The sequence below is a fragment of the Cydia strobilella genome, chromosome 1, assembly GCF_947568885.1.
Source record: "Cydia strobilella chromosome 1, ilCydStro3.1, whole genome shotgun sequence".
NCBI lineage: Eukaryota > Metazoa > Arthropoda > Insecta > Lepidoptera > Tortricidae > Cydia > Cydia strobilella.
In genome coordinates this window covers 12,848,592-12,870,495 of record NC_086041.1, presented here as the reverse complement: position 1 = coordinate 12,870,495, position 21,904 = coordinate 12,848,592, and the positions used below count along the sequence as shown (strand labels likewise).

Here is a 21,904-nt window from a genome sequence, read left to right as displayed (position 1 = left end):
GCGCCGGAACCTTAATACCTATGACATTTAACTAGATATTACCTACAGAATAAGAAATGTAATAAATCTAAATAAAAGTATGCATTTCTGCAAGGTCGATGAAAATTATTTTTGCTGAAAATCTGCCGAACTTCTGCGCACTTCAACGTTGAATATGCAATTCATTTAAACCTATCAAAAGCCTTGTTGAACTGCCATGTTTTTATAGGCGTGGTTAATTCTCATAGGCCACTTGACAGCCCTATGTCAGAACAATATATTTCTAAGGTAATCGTGTAAAGTCACGCCTCGACCAAATAAATTACACATTGACAAATGAGATTACTTGCAAATCTTATTAAGGGCCACACCTCCGCTGAAATACAAGCGGATTTCCTATCAGGGGAAAATATCTTTATTTATGTTCGTCGTCAAGGCGACGACGCCGTGGCCTGAATAGGTCAATAAAAGTATGCTACAAACTATATGAAAATGAGCATAAGATTTACATAGATTTATTATTTAGTAGAATAGATGAGACGCCGGCAACCCTAAATGAGCGCGGCTAACCCTCATTTAGTACGAGTCAGCGTGCTAGATATACTCGTAGTCCTCATATTAGTAGTACGATCATTTGTATAGGCAAAATTAAAGTTATAAAATCTGAAATACATATATCCTAAAGTGAATGACTTAATAAGGCGTAGGTTGAATTTCTTTGTTGGAGATGTACACAAATTACTCAATAATTTCTGGTCGTTTAAAACGACAACCAAAACCCATAAAAAATGATTAAGTAATCTATCGTTTTACTCCTTTCATCACCTGTTTTACGATTTGAGTCATCGAGAACCTAAGCATTATGTTAGTTAATTTTAGTAAACTGGTCCTTGTAAAGAGACCACAGATTTTTTGAGTTCGTTATTTTATAGCATTATTGTACAATATTGTTTAAGATTGTTTTTAATCTCAATCACTACCTACGATCTCTGTAAGTGCTCAATAATTAGCAGTTCTTTGATAATTATTACTCGCATATTTCCAGCTACTATCGCTTCATTCCTGAAAGTAAAAATGTCCTGCGTCTGCTGCGTGTATACTTGGCGATTCTTGTGCTAACGTTACAGCCGGCCCCAAATGCGATTATAGCCCACTATGATCCCAGCATCACTTACAACAAGTGCAATATCAATCTAACCCGACAATGGGCACACGCCGCGCGGTGGGGGTCTTTTGTGTCCCTCAGGTAAAGACGTCCAATCCCGGAGACCCCTTAACTCCTGTCAAAACAGTGAATGGCCACATTGTTGCCTGATAGGGTGTCTATAGTTGGGGGTGCCGCGAAGCGAAATTCTCTTTTCATGGTATTGTAGTATTATTGCCTTAAGCTTCATGGTTGATTAATTTTTAATTGGGAAGGAATTGTGTGGTTATATCGACTTGTTTTAATTGTGTTGGGTACTAAAAAACTGCATACTCACTGAATTTTAAACTTCAGTAATATTATTTACAAATGGATTCAGAACTTGTCAGTCAATAATTTTATGTATGTACCTAAATTATTATTCCTTCAAGGAATTATTCCTTGTTTCAGTCACATAACTTGTAGGTCATACCTACAAGTTACGTGACTGAATTCTAAAAAGTTTTAGATAGGCATAGGGTAGTCTATAAGAAAAAGCTAGTTTCTAATAGGTGCATTATGGTCGCACTTAACCACATGATATGTACACAAGTTAAAACATACGTTTTACCGCGAGCGTTAGTAAGAGATGAGCGATACTTATATCATTTCATTGTCGTATGCAATAACCACCACCAGGCCTGCTCTTGGACTGAGTAGTCATGGTATGAAAATTGCCATCTTTTTTAATTTCGTAATCGAATAGCCATTTGAAGAAGCTCCTTATTTTATACTTGTTAAAGGTTACATTCGAATTCAGAGTGCACCGCTGCAGGTGCACTGCACTGCATTGCACTCACATGCACTTAATTAAAGTTTTAGCCTATACTCATACTCATCTTCCAGAAAAACCCTTGAGTGCTTATTTAACATAATATTTATAATATTTTATATGTTATTTGGAACTCAGTAATTTTCAGTGGAGTCCACTTCGCACCCCAGTATCGGTTACAGGTAACCCTGCGGTCGTGCACAATGGGCCAGCTCGGCGAGGGCCACACGCGCGGAACTAATGCCGTCTAAGTACCGTGGGCATTGGGGGGTTAACGGTAATCGGAGCGATTCTCTTGTTAATGGATTTGGTATTAGCACCCGTTGGCCGGACTGTTTTCTGGGAGATATCTAAAATTGGGAGTACATAGTTGCAACGATATTTTTTTTGACAGAATAACATAATTATGCAAAAAATTTGACTATGTTTACTATTTGTTGCGACTAACGTGCTGCATGTTACTGTTATGATGCATCGATGTACAATACATACATCGATGTTATGATGTCATAACGCAGTAACGTTAGTGCTCCAGCGTAGATGCGTACAGTGTCACTGTCAATCTGTTGCTGCATTGCTGTCGCGATTAGAACGTTCAATATTACTCTCATTTCTTTAAGGATATCATTGACAGTGACACCGTCGCATCAGTAACGCTGCAACTATAACGCTGCTGTAGTCGCAACCCAAATGTCACCTTTACCTTTATACGAATGGCATAACAAATAATAGTCAATGTTAAGGATGTCCTTCAAAACATACGCACTTGACAGACAGGATATATCGTAATTGGCAGTGAACCTCGCGTATGTCAGGAAGTTCGAAAGTTATCTATGTGTGTGTGTAACCGGCTGTTTACTGCCATATTAGCGTGTTAGATCACCAGTTAGGTCTTCAGTTACAGGTTCTTGAAATTGAGTGTTAAAGGAGATTTTACAGGGAGAAAATTACTCTATATCGCTTCCTGGAAAATTTGGGGAATCATTAAATGAGTGGTTAAATATTCAATTTACAACCTCGTGCCTAAAGAAGTGGCAAGCAGGCAAGCTGTAAGCAACACACATATTCTTATTTAATGGGAAAGCAAGATCATTAAGAATGAATGACACGGGCCCATTAAATATCTTCTGAATTTTAGAAACGAGTAGTGTACAGTCGAGGGCAAAAATATCGATCCAGACAAATGGCTCAAAAATATGTGAACACGACTTTATTGTTTAAGGTGTAAGAGCGTACACATATTTTTAAAACCTTGGGGAATGTATATATATTTATGCCCTTGACTGTACGATTATTTTTAAAATACGCCTAGGGGTGTGTTAAAAGGGTCAACGGTGTATTGCTGACTATTCGCCAACGTCAGTGTAATTAAATGCTCAACCACAACGCTGAATACATTCTCATTACAAAACAATCAAACATCACATTAACGATCGACAGCAAAAAAGCATTAGAGTTGTCACGTTATTTTTATGCTAAACTTACAATAATCACTGTGTGGGAAAACTTTGGCCTATTCGTTGACAGGTGATAGATTTATGTTTTTAATTACTTGTTCATCGATCGGTTACCCTTTTATAGGTATTATTTTTCATTATTTTTTTCATTTTTATTTCATACATGGAAAATCAACAACTATAAACATTTCTAAAGCTACAATAGAATTACAGAGCCAATTACAGGTTCTCACTTATAAAAATTCAATATGCAAAAATCAACTATAACTACAATTCAGTTACACACACAAGTAAGTACCGACAGCATAAGCCAAGGTTAGTGTGTACTGCCAGCTGCAAAACTGCATAGACACATCAGGAATGGAATTCATTCATAAAGTGACCATGCACTTCCACCGCTGACTGTACAAAACTTTAAAGATAAAGAAAAACGAAAATTTGTCAAATATTAAATTAAAATACAGGTTTGTTTGACTATTCCGCCCACAGACCATTTTGCATAGGTACCATCAAACCTACCAACTTTGCCTTTTCAATATAGCTTTGCCCACCACTTCAAATTTCAGTTGAGGTGGGTTATTATAAAAGTAGATTAGATAAGTACTTTTTTATTTGGGGCCAAAATCATTGGTAGTAAATTTGAAGCATTTTGTAACTAAGGAAAAACCATTCTACAATTTTCACTGATAGTTACATTAGAGTTACAGGGTAAGAGAATATATCTTAAGGAATAACGGTATAAAAATACTTTTCACATGAAAATAAAATTGAGGCATCGTCGGGATTAGAACTCTAAACTCTAAACTCTAAACAGCGTCACTAGCTGATATTTATTTAGAACATAAGAATTACTGTCTGAATATGTATGTTGGTTATTAAGTGACTTGTCAATGTCTCAAATAATAATTTAAATTGTATTTCCAATTTTTCCAATAAAAACCATTTAATGCGCTTGCAGCCTCTAAGTAACTTTACTATAACATTTCAAATCTACTAACACTTCTGACTGACTTTAGGAACGTTAGTGTGCGTGAATGCAAGAAATTGCAATATTTTGCAGTTCTGGCACGTTTAAGATAATATATAGTCCTCCTCATCGTTTTCGATGACGGCGACCCCAAATAAACATAAACATTATGGACGTTGTCTAGCGTGAGCCCTAATGTGGCTTTGTTAACTTTGTTGCCCTAATGTTTAAGATAACTGAGGCACTTTAGTGTAAAAAATATACTTCTATTTAAAGGTAAACATTGTTATTCTTTACGCCGATATTAACACATTTTATGAAATTGTTTGAGTTTTGAAAGGAATGGTTAAAATCTGCAAGTGGTGTGAAATTTTTGGTCGCTATAGTATTTTTGGAATAGATTGGGGAACTTTACTGTCATAACAATACAATTTCGCGAGTTCGCGTTTTAACACATTCACTGCCCCCAACGCACATGTGCGTTCACCGTCATACAAGTTTGTTCCTAGGCCACGCCCCCTGGCAATGAATGCGTTAAAGTTATAAATTGTATAGACATGACAGCTATCACCATAATCTATTTAAAAAATAGTTGTCACCTCCCTTAACATACACCTTAAATGGTTTTTCGTCTGCCAAATTGCCTAACAAGAAAAATAATTGACTTAAGACACCAACAAACAAATTTATCTTTTAATCCACGAGAAATTCTTTGTTAATTAATTCCTCTCAATTTCGCACGGACCGAAAAAAAGAAATAAGATGGCCGACAAAACGAGAACGGACTGTAACGCTCGATTTGCTATACGAACCAATAAAAAGTATTACATTCATGTTTTTATGGGTTCTGTTGTTGCTCATCGCTTGTTGTCACACATTAGGTATTTCGAAATTTATAAATTTATTATAAATTCCCAACTTGACGTATAATACTGAATTTAGTCAGTTTAACCCATGTTGAAAAGAAACGTAGATACCGATTTACGAGTAACTATGATTGTAACTTTTTTTTTTTAATCTATTTAATAAAGGGGTTTTATCATATTTGATTATGGCACCCCCATTGTTACAGATCAAAATCACAAATTTACCTTCGCTTAATTCCTAAATTAACTAATTTATATAAATCTTTAGCTGTTTTAGACAAAGGCTGTGCTAAATTATGATATCTAACCTACTCATACCAGATCCTCTAAACCATGGCACTTGACACAGACACTGTAAGTAACTTTTGAATAATCATTATATCTAGTTTTTATTTTGATTTAAAACGTTAAATACCTGTGTTAAAACTAAAAAGCCTACTTATTTCTATATGAGTCATACCTACCCGAAAAATAATTTTTCTATTTATTATACCTACATATTTACAATAGATAAGGATTAAAGAGTTTACAGTATCCAATGTATCCATATCTTTCGGGAAAAGATTTTTGACATTTGTTTCACCTATGCTATAAATCTTCAGCATTAGAAAAGCCAAAGTAGTCCCTACTATTTCCTTTATTCGTTTATAAACTTATATTTAAACTTAGTTTATAACATGGATAAAGAGTAAAATATAAAAATATGGACAAATCAATATAAAATACATATAAACATATTTTTGATCTTAGTCACTATGCAAATTATGATACTTGTGCCTTAATATTCTGATGAACCTTCAGAATAGTATGTTACGGATCTCTAACTCTTGGACCGGTATCGAAGAGGGCCGGGGCAAATACAGTAGTGCAAATGGAACCCGATCCGCGGGCTAAGGCGATTATACATGGTGTTTAAGGCACTTTAGCGGTTATGGGGTCAATGAGTGTCGGCAAACAAATTCGTTAAGCTTATTGTGATATATTTAACCATTGATAATAAGTAAGCAAATTTTCAATCAATCGAGTTCAAAACAGTATATTATGCCGTAATTCAATTCGCGAGTTTATTTTGCGTTGAGTATCTGTGTCATTTTCGTTTGGATATCGAGGAAAGAGATACAAATTGCGCAACTCGGTAACAAACTACGAAGTAATATAAAAGCCAGAAATAAGGGTCCCGTTCCGTACGTGTATCCACTATCCATTGGATACTTGCGCTTCTATATGTGTTGTCCGTTCTCTATATGTATAGGTAGGTATAGAAAAAGTTGCCAGTAATTTACATAAAAATATTTTACTACAGTAGCAAACATTGCTCCCAACTGGCTTCTACAACTTCGGAAACAAATCAAATTATTTTATAAAATAAATAGGAAATAAAAAAATGGGATTAATAAAAAAATACCTGTTTCAAAATTAGTTTTTTTAACACATCCAAAAAGGAAAAAAAAATGGTACCATTATGATTCCTTACATTTGTATAAAAAATATATTTTATCGCAACAATATACATAAACGCAATATTTCACCGAGAAAATCGCAATTTCCTTATTTTCCATAAATCTAAACGGCTTCTAAGCAATAGAGACGTTACATCGTGACGTCACGATGTATTGCCATTTTGTTAGGAGCGTTTCGTCAGTAAAGTGCGATTGCCAGACTTTGACTATCACTTGTGACTTATGTATTGCTTTAAGGCAATGGGTCCCATACAGATCCTCAAAACAAACCTGATCGACTATCATTAATAACATTTTGTCAACTACCCTATTAAGTAGGTAACATGGGTATGTTAATAGGTATTAGTAATATTTGTATTTTCTTTTTGATGTTGTATTTTAGAGGTTGTATTGGATACGGAGAAAAGGCATATACATATATAATATTATTATTATTTACAACGACGGGACTTAATCGCGTAAAATAAGTATTAAATTTACCTCCGACGTTTCGAGGACGGCGTTGTCGTGGTCTCGCGTGGTGGTGGTACGCGATTAAGTCCCGTCGTTGTAAATAATAATGAGTAAAAATCGTGAAAGTTTAAATCAATATATAATATTACTTCGTAAAGACTGGCCTTACGAGCACTACGAATGGGCCCGATACATTGGAGTCAAAATCGCATTTAGTTACACCAGCGCGTTCAGTCGTGTGGCGAATTGCACAGTGGAAGCGCATATTATGTCTATGAGAAAAGGTATATAATTCAGCTCACTGTATAAACACTTAAACAGAGTCACTACATAACGTGAACCCTACGGGTCATGATGGTTGACATAACAGTGAAGCAACAACGGTGATTGCGACAAATCGCGGCCCTTGTCCGCAAATTGCCCGATTAGTCCGGCAACTGCATAGATTTTTGCTATTACGTGCTATTACGATTGGAACGGCTTTTTAAACGATCCAAACGAGGCTGTTCCATATGTAAAGCTGTATCTGTGTAAGTGTGTACCGTCAAGGTATGTTTTAAACTGTAAATCATTCTGTAAGCTTCATTATTTATAAAAATAGTTATTTGTTTTACAAGGGGGCAAAGTTGTTGTTTAACCGCTCGTGCTAATATTGATACCCGAGCAAGTAAAAGATTCCAAAATTGAACCAATTGGTTTGAAAAGTGTAATCTTGAGCATTGCGAGGGTTTCAAGGCACGAGGGTAAAAAAAATTGCCATCGATTGAAACATACTATTTTTCACCACACCAACGCAAGGAAAATACTACCTAATTGTAAAATATCAACAAAATCAAAATCGTTTGATAATGAATATAATGATTCATAATGCCGGGCACTAATGACAGGTAAGGGACAATTGATACTCTTTTTATTAGACAAAATAATAAAAGTATTGTACACTCAAAAGGGAGCAGAGACGGCAGGATGGCACAGATACTCGTACCCATATAGTGAACAACATCTAAGGAGGCCATAGAAAAAATCTTGTTGCTGCTATTGTATAGAAACCAGTGATAGGTGATAATGATAAACCAGTTTCCAGCTACAGCAGTAGGTAGACATTCTAACCTATATCACATGTTTATTAGTAGTATGAGCGTGAAACGATCGATAACAGTCTATACTACCGGCTTAGCCAAGGTGACAATCCCTATCGCTACGACAACGAAACACTTTGTGTCTCTCTCTCTCACTCTTCCATATTAGTGCGACAGTGACAGTTGCGTTTCGATCGCTACGGAGCGTAAGCGATTGGCATGTTGGCTATGCGGCCACGGGTAGATGCATTCTCGTAAAATCGTAAATACATTTAGTTAAAATAAGTTGTAAAGCTGATGTTTAGTCAATTATTTGCCTAAGTTTTTACAAAAAAAGATACAAAAAAGTCTTAAAATGTTTATTAAATTAACAGATCAAAACCGAAAAAACACTATAAACAGTACTGACATAACAAACATAACTTGCCATGTAAAAGACCTTGACGCATGTAGAAAAGTATAAGCCGTAAGAAAAATCGACGGAAAATGGTCATTCCGATGAAGGCTGAGTGCGATCAACCGTACATATTGGCATACTTAATTTTGCGTGGCATATATGCCCATCCGACTATGAACTCGCATCCAACGTTAAAATTCATAATCATAGATCACATTAAACATGATAAAATAACCCTTAATGTACAGCGAATTAAGGCTAAAATGGAACATTCACATAACTATTTCTGGCGTTAAGACGTTTCAGGTTCACGATGTCGTATATGTTTTTGTGTTCAAATGAATTTAAATTGCATTAATAGCTAGTTAAGGTTGGTTTCTAATTGCGCTTTAAAGCAGATGAGTTCTTTACAGTTCCCTTGTCCTAAATGTTGGTATGATTATTCAATTACTCTTCTGAAGGTTGATTCCTACTCCATTGTTTGCAGATTTTTTATTCGATAGCCGATTGTTAAGAATAATGCGTGATAACAAGAAAGACGTATTAACCTTAAAAACTTAGTATTGTTAATGCTGTTTATCTACGCAGAGCAGAATATATGCGGTCGGGGTAATTATTGTTTTCTGATAAGAATTTTTTTACTGCGTCTTATTCCTGGAAGCTTATAATTGGCAGCGTTTTATTGTCTTACGAATAGTATCGCAAAATAGTGTAACAACGCAAAAAGTTATGATCTATTCTATGACCTTTTCTAAGATGAGTATATTTCACAATTTTTTTGACAAGATCCTTAAAAAGTTTTTTGTTTTGTGCTATAAACTAGATATCCTAATCTGTCTCAGAAAATATTATACAAAACGTTCCGTCTTATCTGAGTTACGTACCTAAGTTCCATGCGCTTTTTACACGCTGTAAGTGTTCGAGTTAAATGTTGAATTGGGGTAGGACGTGTACAAATGTATAAACAAAAGTGGAATTCATATTCCTCCAAGTTTCCTATTAAGAGAATATCCCCTGAAAGGGTAAAAGCGCTAAATCTGGATTCACCAAGTATTTTCTATAACGATGTATTTTTTCCGCAAAGATATCTGGGACTTTTTTGTGTAGAATTTAATAAGCTTTAATGTTGCCTTACACTATATGTTTACAGAGAACGTAGATTTAGAGTAAAACGCGAATTTCTCCAGGATAGTACACATTTTCCAAGATGGCTGCGACTCCTCGAGGTCCCCAAATGTCAAATGATATGGACATGAAAAAGAGTCTTTAATTTATATACACACCAAATTTCAGGACTGTTCTAGACATTTCGAAGTTAGTCCTAATCCGATTGTGCTATCCAATATTAATTAATTTTTTATCTGTCCAATGCAGTTTCTGACCAGACAATAGCTTCGAACTCACTTCGGCATATTTGAAATTCGTTCCAATTTCATTGGATATTTGTTAGCAAATATGAACTATTCCTTGCCTGTAAAGTTAGGTCGGTAGGTGAAGTAGAAAGGAAAAATCCTATTACAAAATGTCTTGAATGTAAAATGATGTAACTGGGTAATTTCTTTAGAATCATTTGCAGAAGTCATAATTATGATTTGTACATTATTCTCTGTCCAGCTAAGTGCAAGGATTAGGTTGTGTCTTTAACATAATATTGAACTAGCCTTTAACATTCAGTTTGCTCACCTGTCTCTGAACTAAATTCCCAGAAAAAATATTACAATTAACATTGAAGACAGTCCCTTAATCTTAATACAACGGGACAGTTCTAAAACAAAGCGGCCTTAACCCGGCCGGCCATCGACCCCCTAATACGATTATAATTATAGCACTGGCACCGGCACATTTGTAAACATAGGGTCTGTGACGTAACATTTTTTTATTAATTTCCTTTTTTACGACGGCGCCTAGTGACCTTGGTTTGGCTGCGCTTGAGTGGGTTCAATTGAATTATAACATAAAGTTATTTTAAATTAGCTTCGCTCTAGAAACTTTTTCCTGATTTTCTGAAAAAAGATGCTGAAATTAAATCCACCAATTAATAATCCACATCCCACCAGATTGTATTACTTAAGATACTCAAATACTTTATTACTCACATACAAAATATACAACCAAAAAATATAATTACCCCAAAATTGGCTGCCTAGCTGCCATTTTCAAAAGTGAGGTTTTCGTAAGCTACACTCGCGAGGAATGTCATTAGAAAAATACCTACTTTATGAAGGAAGAATTATAATAAGATTTAAAAGAAGTTCATGAAATAAAACTATGAAATCGGATTATATCGCGTATATTGAATTTCCGTCCTAATCCCAATCCCGACGTTTCGAACCCTTTACAGCGTTCGTGGTCAACGGGTGACTGAGGAAAAACTACAATGTGCAAAAGTACCCACATACAACACTAATGAACCATAATAACTTTAAGGCTAGTTATACATGTAAAATCGGTTCATAAGGTTGGTTATAGGGGGGTTATAGTTTTATTTCATGAGTAACTATCGCGGTAATCAAAGACAATATTATTAGGAGTTTTTAATGGAGGATTTAAAGGTATTAAGTTATAAGAAATGGCCTAGGAGCTTATCCAAGTGACAAACAATTGATTATTACTTTAAGTTTGTCGTTTGTTGATAAATTATTGTCACCTTGGCTACGGCCTACTGAATATAGGTACTTAATAACAAAAAGTCCGACGTCGTCCGAAACGATCAAAGAGCCCGGATCATTTTTTCACGGCCACAACTATCGAATGCAATGGCGTCGGTAACAAACACCTGAACTTATATCTTAGTAAAACGATATTTCTCAAAACATGAAATGTATTGCCAAACCCCATAAACATGGATTAAAAAGGTAAGATGATATTGATTATAATTAGGTATAAGAATTAGAAATGGAGTGTCATTGGAGACCTTCAAATCAGTTATCAGTATGAAATTTATGCTACCTTGGCTGTATAGCTTGTGGAAACGCGAGGATGCCTTTTCGCCGAAAAAGAGAAAATAATATTTATCTGATCAACATAAAATATATTTCAAATACAACCTTCAACATTTAAGAATATCATGCCACTATTTTACATAGGTACTAGCAATGACGATGACGTGTCCAAGCAATGCGTGTGAAATGAAATCTTACTACCGTTAACTTACTATAGTGGGTAAACGGCGCGAGTCACGAATAGGAAGGGCAGATATGCCCGCCACGCGATGCTCGCAGGTTCATTCCTGACATTGAAACGTTTTCGAAGTGTTAATACTATTTTAATATCAATTTGAAAGGCTTCAGCAAAAGATGACCGTGTTTTTGTGCCAGTTCGTACTACGAGCTATATTATTGTTAACCGCGAGAGCAGACTTCTGGCCCAAGAGCCTCGTGTTGTTTTGGCAGTGCATGGTCCTTTTCCTAATCAGATAAGATTACTTAACGGAGCCATGTCGCCAGAATAGAATTAGTACATACTTAAGATACTATATTTTATATAGGTATTTATGTACATTGTTTGTAAGGTATATAGTACCTATAAAATTATAAACCTTTGTTGCCTGAAGATAAATGATCACCAGGCATCGTAAACTGCGAGCGAAATCCATTGAAATGACGTACTTTGAGTTGAAAACAACCCTAGTACTTCAATGGATTTCGCTCGCAGTTTACGATGCCTGATGATCACAATTCAATATAAGTACGTTCTGCTTGATTTTTTGCATGATATATTTTAAACTAAGTAACTCAGCTGCGAACATTCGCTTATACTTATTGCATAAAAAATATGTCCGGCATGCCTTCTCTACACCTCTAAGACGCACATTTAACACGTTAAATTGTGTATATATTTTTTAGATATACCTGGAGCCATCCAATTTTTTTTAGATCTGTTCCGTATGAGCATCAGTCGGTTCGTCTCAGAGTCGGATCTGAATGGTCCGGATCGCGTGGCCCTATGACACGAAAGACCGCGTGAGCCGAGCCGCGCATGCCGCACGAGACGATGCGTGGCGTGACGTCAGGCCGGACGACACTCAGAGTATCGATGTATAGCTGACATTGGCTTTTGCGTTGACCCAGGACTGACGGGATGGACTAAGAAATAACCTGTGACAAAAGATCATTTAAAGCATCTAACTACGCCTGCATTCCTGTCAGAATGTTCTTCAAAAATATAACATCTTGTAGCGGCCTACTAACACTGACGTCGTCTGCAAACGTCGAGGAAGTCGATAGGTGATCGCCATTGTTCAAAAAGGGTCGAAGGATGAGTTGGCATGTACTGCACGACATTCCAACTCATCCTACGACCCTACCGACCAGCGAGTTTTTCAGCTGTGCCAAGCGTATGCTTTCAAATGTGGAATTTCAAACCTTTCATTAGTGTTGATTTTTGTAGTAGCGAATTAAATTTTGTTTAAATTTAAAACTGGTCATTAAATGGGGGAAATATTTCGCCTTATACTTTTAAGTAATTCGAACCAATACAATTTTAATTCAATATCGATACTTCCTATCGCATACTGGAACAACCAATTTATATACATTGTTGATCTTCTAATTAACTATAATACTATTAATTTCCTAGACTAGAGACCATTGCACTTTGTAAATAAACATCAGGGCCCAAAAACACAAGCAATTTGTTCAGATTCCAACTAGATAACGAAAATAATAATTTTAGTACCTATTCTATTTTATAATTGTAAACAAATGTCTAAGCATAATTTAATTAATCCATACTTTAATTATGACGTCATTGATAAATTCACTTTTTTGCTGCTCCTACCTCTTAACCTAAGTCGAAATGGTACTATTAAGCCGCTCGATTAAATGTTCGTTAGACTCGAAATTACACTTAAATATGAGAAAGAGCAACTTACAACACTTTGTTTCGATCATTTCGAAACCATTTTGACTTTTAAAATGTTTAAACCGTTTAGAAAGGTCTTTGATCCAATGGCTGGTAATTTTAGGGTTTGTATCTAAGAGAAATGAATCGACAATATCAAAAACCAAAAGATTTAAACATTTTTGTACTTAATGTTTAGTGATAGGTATCAGTAAAATAAATTAGATGAGCTATAACAGTTAATATATATGTATAGGTATGTATTAACTGTTATGGATATATAGGTTAAGTAAACCTAGGAGATATAAGATATAACCTAAAGGAAGATAAGGGATAAGTTCGCCTTTGTAATACTTTTATCTGATGTAACCATGATTCCTTTCTTTTTCGTACAATAAAGTGTTTACTTACTTACCTTCTACTATTGCCCGTAGCATTTAAGTAAATTTAAGTTTACCTGGGTATACCTAGTATTACCCAAGCCTTTTGGGTAAAGCCCGAAAATTAAATCACTTTAATTTGTATTCGGCGTTTACCCGTATACATCTACATAACACTGGGAGGGTAATGCCAGAAGTGATGATGCAACACCTAATATTACCCAGCCAGTGTTGGGTAGACCTAGATGTGTACGGGTAAACGCCGAATACAGATTACTTAATGTTGTTAAAATTTTCTGACTTTACCCAAAAGGCTCGGGTAATACTAGTTATACCAGGGTAAACTAGAGTTTATTTATTATTTAACCTTCTAATGTTACCCGTAATATATATAAGCCATCTTTGTCATACTATTTTACTGTCATATTTGCAGTGAAGTTCGTGTAGAGAAAGACAAATATTTAATTTATTATAGTAATAGAATTAATGATACAATATTGAATTTTACACATGTAGATCAAACGACTTTGACACATAATAATAATGTTCAATCTTATTTATTTTGGTAGTATATTTACAATAAAATTTCATGAGACTTATTGTTGTAAAAAATGAACTTTTAAAAAACGTTATCCAAATCTTTTTGGCCTCTTTAACTGCACTTCTGCATGCATGGGCTCAAATCTAAATTATCAGTAGGTACTTAGGCTTGTTTTCCCTAGATTCTTACCCGAAATAATGTTTAAAAGATTTATTGTGCATCATACAATTGCTGTTTTGGTTGCTGTAGAAATATTTCTAAATATAATTATTAGCCATAAACTCTTAAATAATATATTTCATTTATCTTAAACATTATTTTTCTATAAATGGCGAAATCTCAGAAAATTCTCTGACTTGGCGAGAACAATATAATTATGCATTGGGTAACTAACTGTTCAATAAAGTAATTTATTGTAACTTTACCACCTTTCTAAAAACATGTTATCCGTTTAATACCATCACAAACCCCGCCACCCGAAAAGCTATGGAATACTTCAAAATTTATTTGAATAAATCGAATAACATTATAATTAAACTAACTAAAGTTCCTACTTACATTTACTTACAATGCGGCCTACGATATAACAACCTATCACAATCGACCATCGATTATAACTTAATCGAGTTACGATTTATAGAAATAATCGGTCATTGATTTATTCGTTACTCGCACTTGACATTTATTCAAACCTTAAAACCAACCGTAATGAGATTGCTGTAAGGTGTATTTTCTGTAACTAATGTAACAGGGTAGGTACATCGATACAAATTGTACCGAAGTTTATCAAAGGGCGACTCTTGCGCCGTTTGATACCCACCTTTGAATAAATCAACAAAAACGGCGGGGAGCGATGAGTAATGCCCGATGTACGGAGTTATTTTTAACAAGGAAATGTGTGGAGAAGTTACAATGTTACTTATCGGTTCAATTAAGGATACCAGTACATCTGCCTGCAAATGGATTGCTGATGTTTTATAAATTTTAGTTATACGAGTGTATATACTTTTGTAACGTTAAATAACATTCTAGTTAATGCAACTAATATCTGCACAATTTTTGCGCAGACAATTTATCAGATAGATATTAGTGACATAGTTGCCCAACTCAAAAAAAAACTGTACGTTTAGTCTTCCTTGGTACTTACCGATCTGGGTGCCTAGTCAAGATGCTAATCGTTTGCTCCATAGCGAACGATACAGTAATCTCTCTTTATCACTCTTCCTTATTAGTGCGACAAAGACAGTTGCGTTTCATTCACTACGGAGCGTAAACGATTGGCATCTTGGCTAGGCACCCTCATCTGATTGAATATAGACTAGATTACAATATTCGATGCGGCAGCGCAAAACCCAAACTTACTGCCAGTGCCTTACGAGTTATATACTTCCCGTATAGAGAAAGCCAGATTTGCAGCACTACCTACATTTTCCCGTACCATGTCCTGACTTAAAAGGTCCCTACAGACCTGGAATGTAATCGATTTTAAATAAAAACATTCTGATCAATAGACTATATCCTTGTGTATATACAGCTGCCGTTGCCCGCGGATCTGTACAAAATTCAAAAAATATAGGCATTTTTCAGAACCCTTAATTTTACGGGAATATACTTCCCTTGCCGCACAGGCCATATATAACACAAGTGATGGGATACTAAAGAATCGATAATCGACACAATATGTATTATCGTCATCGTGTCTGTACGTAATGAAAACAAATAATACTCATCTTCATATAATTATAAACAAAGATCGGACTTTTAGAGTAGGTAATGTTCAATATAAATGTCATAGTCTTGAATTGTAGCGTTAATAAAATGTCGTGTCGACGCGGAAACGTGAACAATGCACAGCACTATGACCAAACTGAGCGTTATGTTACAGACGCGCCACCGAGCGACCGGGGGTAAGAGAAAGAATATTCATAAAATTGGGGCAGCATAGGATTTATTCTCAGGATTTATTTTCACTTATAAATTTCGGTATTTTGCCATCGCCTCCTAACTATGATGCCACCCGGTCGGTGATAAGGGCAAAGCATGGCACTATTTTCTCTTTCCTCTTAAAGGTATCGCTATAAGACTATCTTTCTCTATCAAACAGGTCAGGCAAAGAAAAACAATTACCTTTCAGTGCGTTACGCAAAAATACTTACCGTACATTTTTCCTTATGAAATGGAATATACTTAAAGTAAGAATATCGGGAGTTTATCTTACTCACACGGAAACATAGAAAAAACACCGCCGCACGGGGGGTAAGACAAGCGCAGATAGCTGCCGCACCGGCGGAAAGTCAAATACGGCCAATTGCTTCCCGTAACGCAGGAATGTGTTACTGGTCTTATAGTTTAGGTATATGTAATCGTTGTTATTTGTCCGATTACCAAAGTTGTTAATTTGAACTAAAAATGTATATAAATACGTAGATTTCATTATGCTGACACGTAACCAGAAGTAACTTTGATATGGAGGGATTTTTTTATTTATTTATGTAAACCTCATTTCGTTAATTTTTCGAAATACCTTGGTACTAACGAATTATGGGATCGAAAAGATCATAATTGCGTAATAAATATTATGTATTAGGCATAAAGGTAATTTTGAGGCGCGTCTCCTAACATTTCCCTATTCGTATAACTAATTTAAACGAAACTAATGCGAGCCTCAAAACAAATTAACAAAAGCAAATACGGCTTTGTCTACACCCAAAATAATTCAACATAAAAACCGTAATTAAAATAGATTACCGACTAACTTAGCCCGTATTAAAGGGTCAATTGATTTGTTACGATTTATTTATTGTTAAATACATATGAAACATTGCACTAATTTTATTAATCGTCAATACCTGCTATCCAGAGAACAATTATTTTCGATTGATGTATTTTATTTTATTGCGTTTCAGCGAAATATCTATTCCTTACTAATAATATTTACAGGTAATTCTCATTATAAATTTTAAAATTACTATTGAAAATTATTTTGTTAATTGAAGGTTGAGCTGTTTTGAGTTTTTGCCTTGGTCGGTTCCTCATAATTTTATAGGGCAAATTTGTGTACAATGATCAATAATTTTGATCGGAAATGATTAAAAAAAATTGAAAGTATATTTATTTCAAGAAATTAGCATTCCAAGAGAAGCAGTACTATGATCCCCACACTAGGCTCAGCCTGTAACGTGAAAATCTTAGAGAAATATATAAATATCGAAATGTTGCGGCTGTCATTGATGAATTTTATGTATATTTTTCGGATCACAATTTGGAAGTAAACTTTTCAAAAACAAAAATCTTACAGTTTAGACCTTATCAAAAAACCCCCCTTAACATAGATTTCACCTTCAATAATATAAAATTAGAATGTGTTGATACCGCTCCTCTTCTAGGGTTCGAAATTGACTGCAATGTTAATTGGAAATCGCATGTAGCAAAAATAAAAACGAAATTGTCCCAGTTCACGTATGCCTTATGCGAATTAAAAAAAGCATGCGACCTCAACACCGCCTTAACTGCTTACTATTAAATGTGTTCGAATCTTGGCTAACATACATATACCGGAAAGTAGTAAGCCCCACTTCATCGATCTAAAAATACTTACCTTAACATCAATATACATTTTGGAAACATGTAAGTTTGTAAAAAAATACCCTCAATTTTATACCAAACATTCAGACCTACCCCGACGCTACGCCAGCAGGTTTGAAAATAAGTTGGTGCAGGTTATCCCCTCGAAACTAAAACTACATTCAAAAAGTCCTAACTCGATGGCAATAAAAATATTCAATAAAATTAGTAACGAAATAAAAAACACCAAGTCCGACAATGAATTCTTTAAAAAATTAGCAGAACACCTAATTAAAAAAGCCTATTATACATTAAATGAATTTTTTCACGACCAATAATTATAATTAATAAAGTACCCATTATATAACCTTGTACAAAAACCTCGTTCTCCTCTTGAATAAACTGTTTGCTGTGCCCTACAGGGTGTCATGTTGTACACGATTCTATGTTAAGTATAGGTTAAGATACAATGTGATATGCAATAAAGATTATGAGTATGAGTATGAGTATGAGTATGAGTAACTGTCTTTGAATATGTTGAACATAAATTATTTTTTGAACAAGCAGAGACGATTGCGAACAATGCTATTAAGCTTATAATAAAAAAATATAAAAATTGCTACTGAGCGCTGGAGTTTTGGAGTTTATCGATCGATCGTGAGTTCAAGTCTCACTCAAGGCAGTAATTTTTCCACTTTTAAAAGTTTATGTTGAACATCATCATCATATCAGTCGGAAGTTCAAAAATCGTCTATGTTTGACAATATCGTTCAGTAACAGTAAATGTCATATTGCAAGGTTCACCATTGGTCTAGTTCACTATTATACCTAAGTACTCGTATTGTGTGCCATACAATTTATATAAATACATATAAATGAAAATTGTCATCAACATAATCGAATATAGTTCAATGATCCAACATATACCAATACAAATTTAGGGAAAGAGGGATGAAGTAGACACTGTCGGATAGATAATGTAGTTTGAGTACCTAACATGCTACCCATCCTTGAGAACAGGGCATAAAAAAGGTAAAAAGGGCAGCCTGAAAGAACACATTGTCGCGTTACTTTATTCACTTCCTATAGCACAATTTTTACCCAAAAGCTTAGCACAATAAGCAAGCTTGCTCCTTATCCAAGTATAACTTATGCTAACAAGTAGCCTCGCGTGACCAAGCTCTAGTTAGCTTAGCTAAGTGCCACCAACTTAATTTACAGTGCACTAAACAACCCGCCCACCGTAGTGCCTACAAAATAAGAATCAACTATACGTCTCAGGTTTCACCCAACTGGAAAGTTAATTTGGTTATTTTGAAGTGCGACCCCATGCTACTGTTCCTTGACCACAAACCGATGTGTCATTTTAAATAGCCTTTTCGAAATATGACTGATATGGAATTCGTATTAATTACCTTTGTTAGCAAGCTTACACTCGAGACATAATGTGAGATAGAAAATAACTTCACGTTTAAGGCAGAATATACATAATATATGTAATTTGTGCTTAATTTATGTCCCATATTTTTTTATGTAATCTCATATAAATATTTATCTATTTAACTTTTTTATTTAAACGCTTTATTACATTAAAAGTACTTCAATAAAAAATGAAGAACGTTATAAAATCTACATATCCACATATATTTCAAAAGGTTTACAAATGCTAAATAAAATAGTAAAAGTTAAATAAAATAGTAAACGATTTTTTCTCGAACAAAACTGTTACAGTTTGAGTCGCCAGATTATTGATTTTTCAAATAATGGGGTTAAACAGAACCCTCTGCAGGCACAATTTAGTGGTGTATTTAAAACTTCAGTAGTTTAAACGTATTACGTATAGTCAAGCTAATAGTTTATCTGAATATGCCTAATTCGAACGAAGATAGGTACAGTGTACAGTATATTAACTGCCATTGAATGTCATTAACGAAATTGTAGTACCTACTTCTAGTAGCGATGATCCTCACAGGGTGCACTATAAAGTCAGATCGTGCACAAATCCGATGATTTATGAGACAATTTACTGTAATTTAAAAAAAATAGCTTTGCGGTATTTTATTCTAATATCTAACTTTTTTAAATTACTACTTAATATTATACCTATTATTGCCAATTTTATTCTGCTTAATAAAAAAAATAAAAAAAAACAACTTCTATTTTCACAATGCGGTTTTTGTATATAATTATACATATAATTAATTAAAAAGTAATTCAGAGGACTAACATACGAATTCTTTCCCAGCATCAAGCCCCCTTCAAAAGACGGCGTGACGAAGAGTAACCCTTCGAAGCGACACCGCGAGCGCCTGAACGCGGAGCTGGATACGCTGGCGTCGCTGCTGCCTTTTGAGCAGAACATCCTCAGCAAGCTGGATCGCCTCTCCATCCTGCGGCTCTCTGTCAGCTACCTAAGGACTAAAAGTTATTTTCAAGGTTAGTGCTAGTAGCTATTTTGTCAACGTTTTTAAACTAACATCCTTTACAAGATGGCTTGATGTATGTCATGTATGAGGCTTCTGCATGTCGAAAAGCATATCGCATTGCAGCCAACTACCGGACCGGCCCGGCCGGCAACAACGGGACCGGCTTTTTTATTATGACCCACAAAAACTTAAGGGCAAGTTTTTTTCCCCAGGTGATATTAATTGAAGGAAATCTAATTTTTAGGAGTTACCTAATATTAAATGAATACACTGGACCATGTGAAATTGTTCAATGCACTGACAAGTACTTAAAAACCTTGAAATATGAGTGATTTTCTTGCAACTTGATAAGTATCCTATTACCATATGATATCGCTGTATGGGTTTTTAGAGTCATAAAGTGGATAATAATAGTATGTAGCTTTAGGTAGTTAACTAACTAGTGCAAAGCATTCGCTCGCATTTCTCCAAGACACTGCTCTTAATTTAACACTACAATATCAGGCACGTATTAACATGCAGCGCGTAATCTGGCTTAGAATCGATAATCGATATGCATACCGACCGATGTATCGATTACTAATAAATGCGATGCCCTACACGTATTTAATGCTGTCAGCTGATTTTATTACTACAACACATATTAATAAATGTACGTTCTCGATTCTGTGTAAAAGTAACCGATATCACAGTCGATTTTGATATAATCGTAGAAGTCGATGTTACAAGTTACCCGGTTATTTGATACGTTTAATGCTTAAGTATTCAGCGGCTACTGTTTATCGGTAGTAGCAAAAAATAGTTATTAGTACCGGGCCATTGAAACTAGAATTCATTGATATCCTTTGTTTCGATGTTTGGTAGGTTTGTTGGTTGATACTTTCGACTTAGGACCGTTTCTTACCCGACTATGACAAATTATTCAATACTTTATGTCAACTCTGGCACTAGAAATTACAGAACTGTGCTACATCAAAAACAACTGAATAAAATAATACAAATCAATAAGGCCGACATCAGTAATTGGTCGCGTAAATCGTCAATACAAAAAAACTACATTTGCATACGTCCGCTACCAACCTATATATCAGCTGTGAGTTATTGATGCGCCTTATAATTTTATACCGTACAAGAATCGAATATAAAAATCAGTAGGGGGCGCAGCATGCTTTATGGGGTAAGCAGGGGTTTAAGGAACCGATGACGTGAAATGTTGACTGGTTATTTCAGTTATTCTGTACTGTTGGAAGTGAAATGATTTTCATGTACCTATACTGGATGTAATAATGAAAATTTCGGCAAATATTAAAAGAAAAGGAGACGGCTGCTTCTCTATACAAACGTAGTCCTCAATTTTCCCTCTGGATAATGGCATTATGGAAAGTATATTAACCATAGCTATGCCTCTACGTTTGACTTTTTTCGATTTTTTGATTATTGTAAAAATTAGGAGCGAAAAAGATTTTATACAAATTTTAAAATGCTCATAATTATCAATAATTTAAAAAAAAAACAAACGTAGGGGCATATCTGTGGTT

General features: G+C 34.9%; 1 protein-coding gene across 1 annotated transcript in view; it reads left to right on the top strand.

The window, feature by feature from the left end:
- The window catches only part of LOC134746210 (aryl hydrocarbon receptor), a 135,660-nt gene that overhangs the window by 58,487 nt on the left and 55,269 nt on the right, over positions 1 to 21,904 (top strand). The window contains exon 2 of the mRNA XM_063680540.1: positions 20,186 to 20,376. The gene's annotated coding sequence lies outside the window, so the exon portion shown is untranslated. The remainder of the gene's footprint in view (positions 1 to 20,185; positions 20,377 to 21,904) is intronic.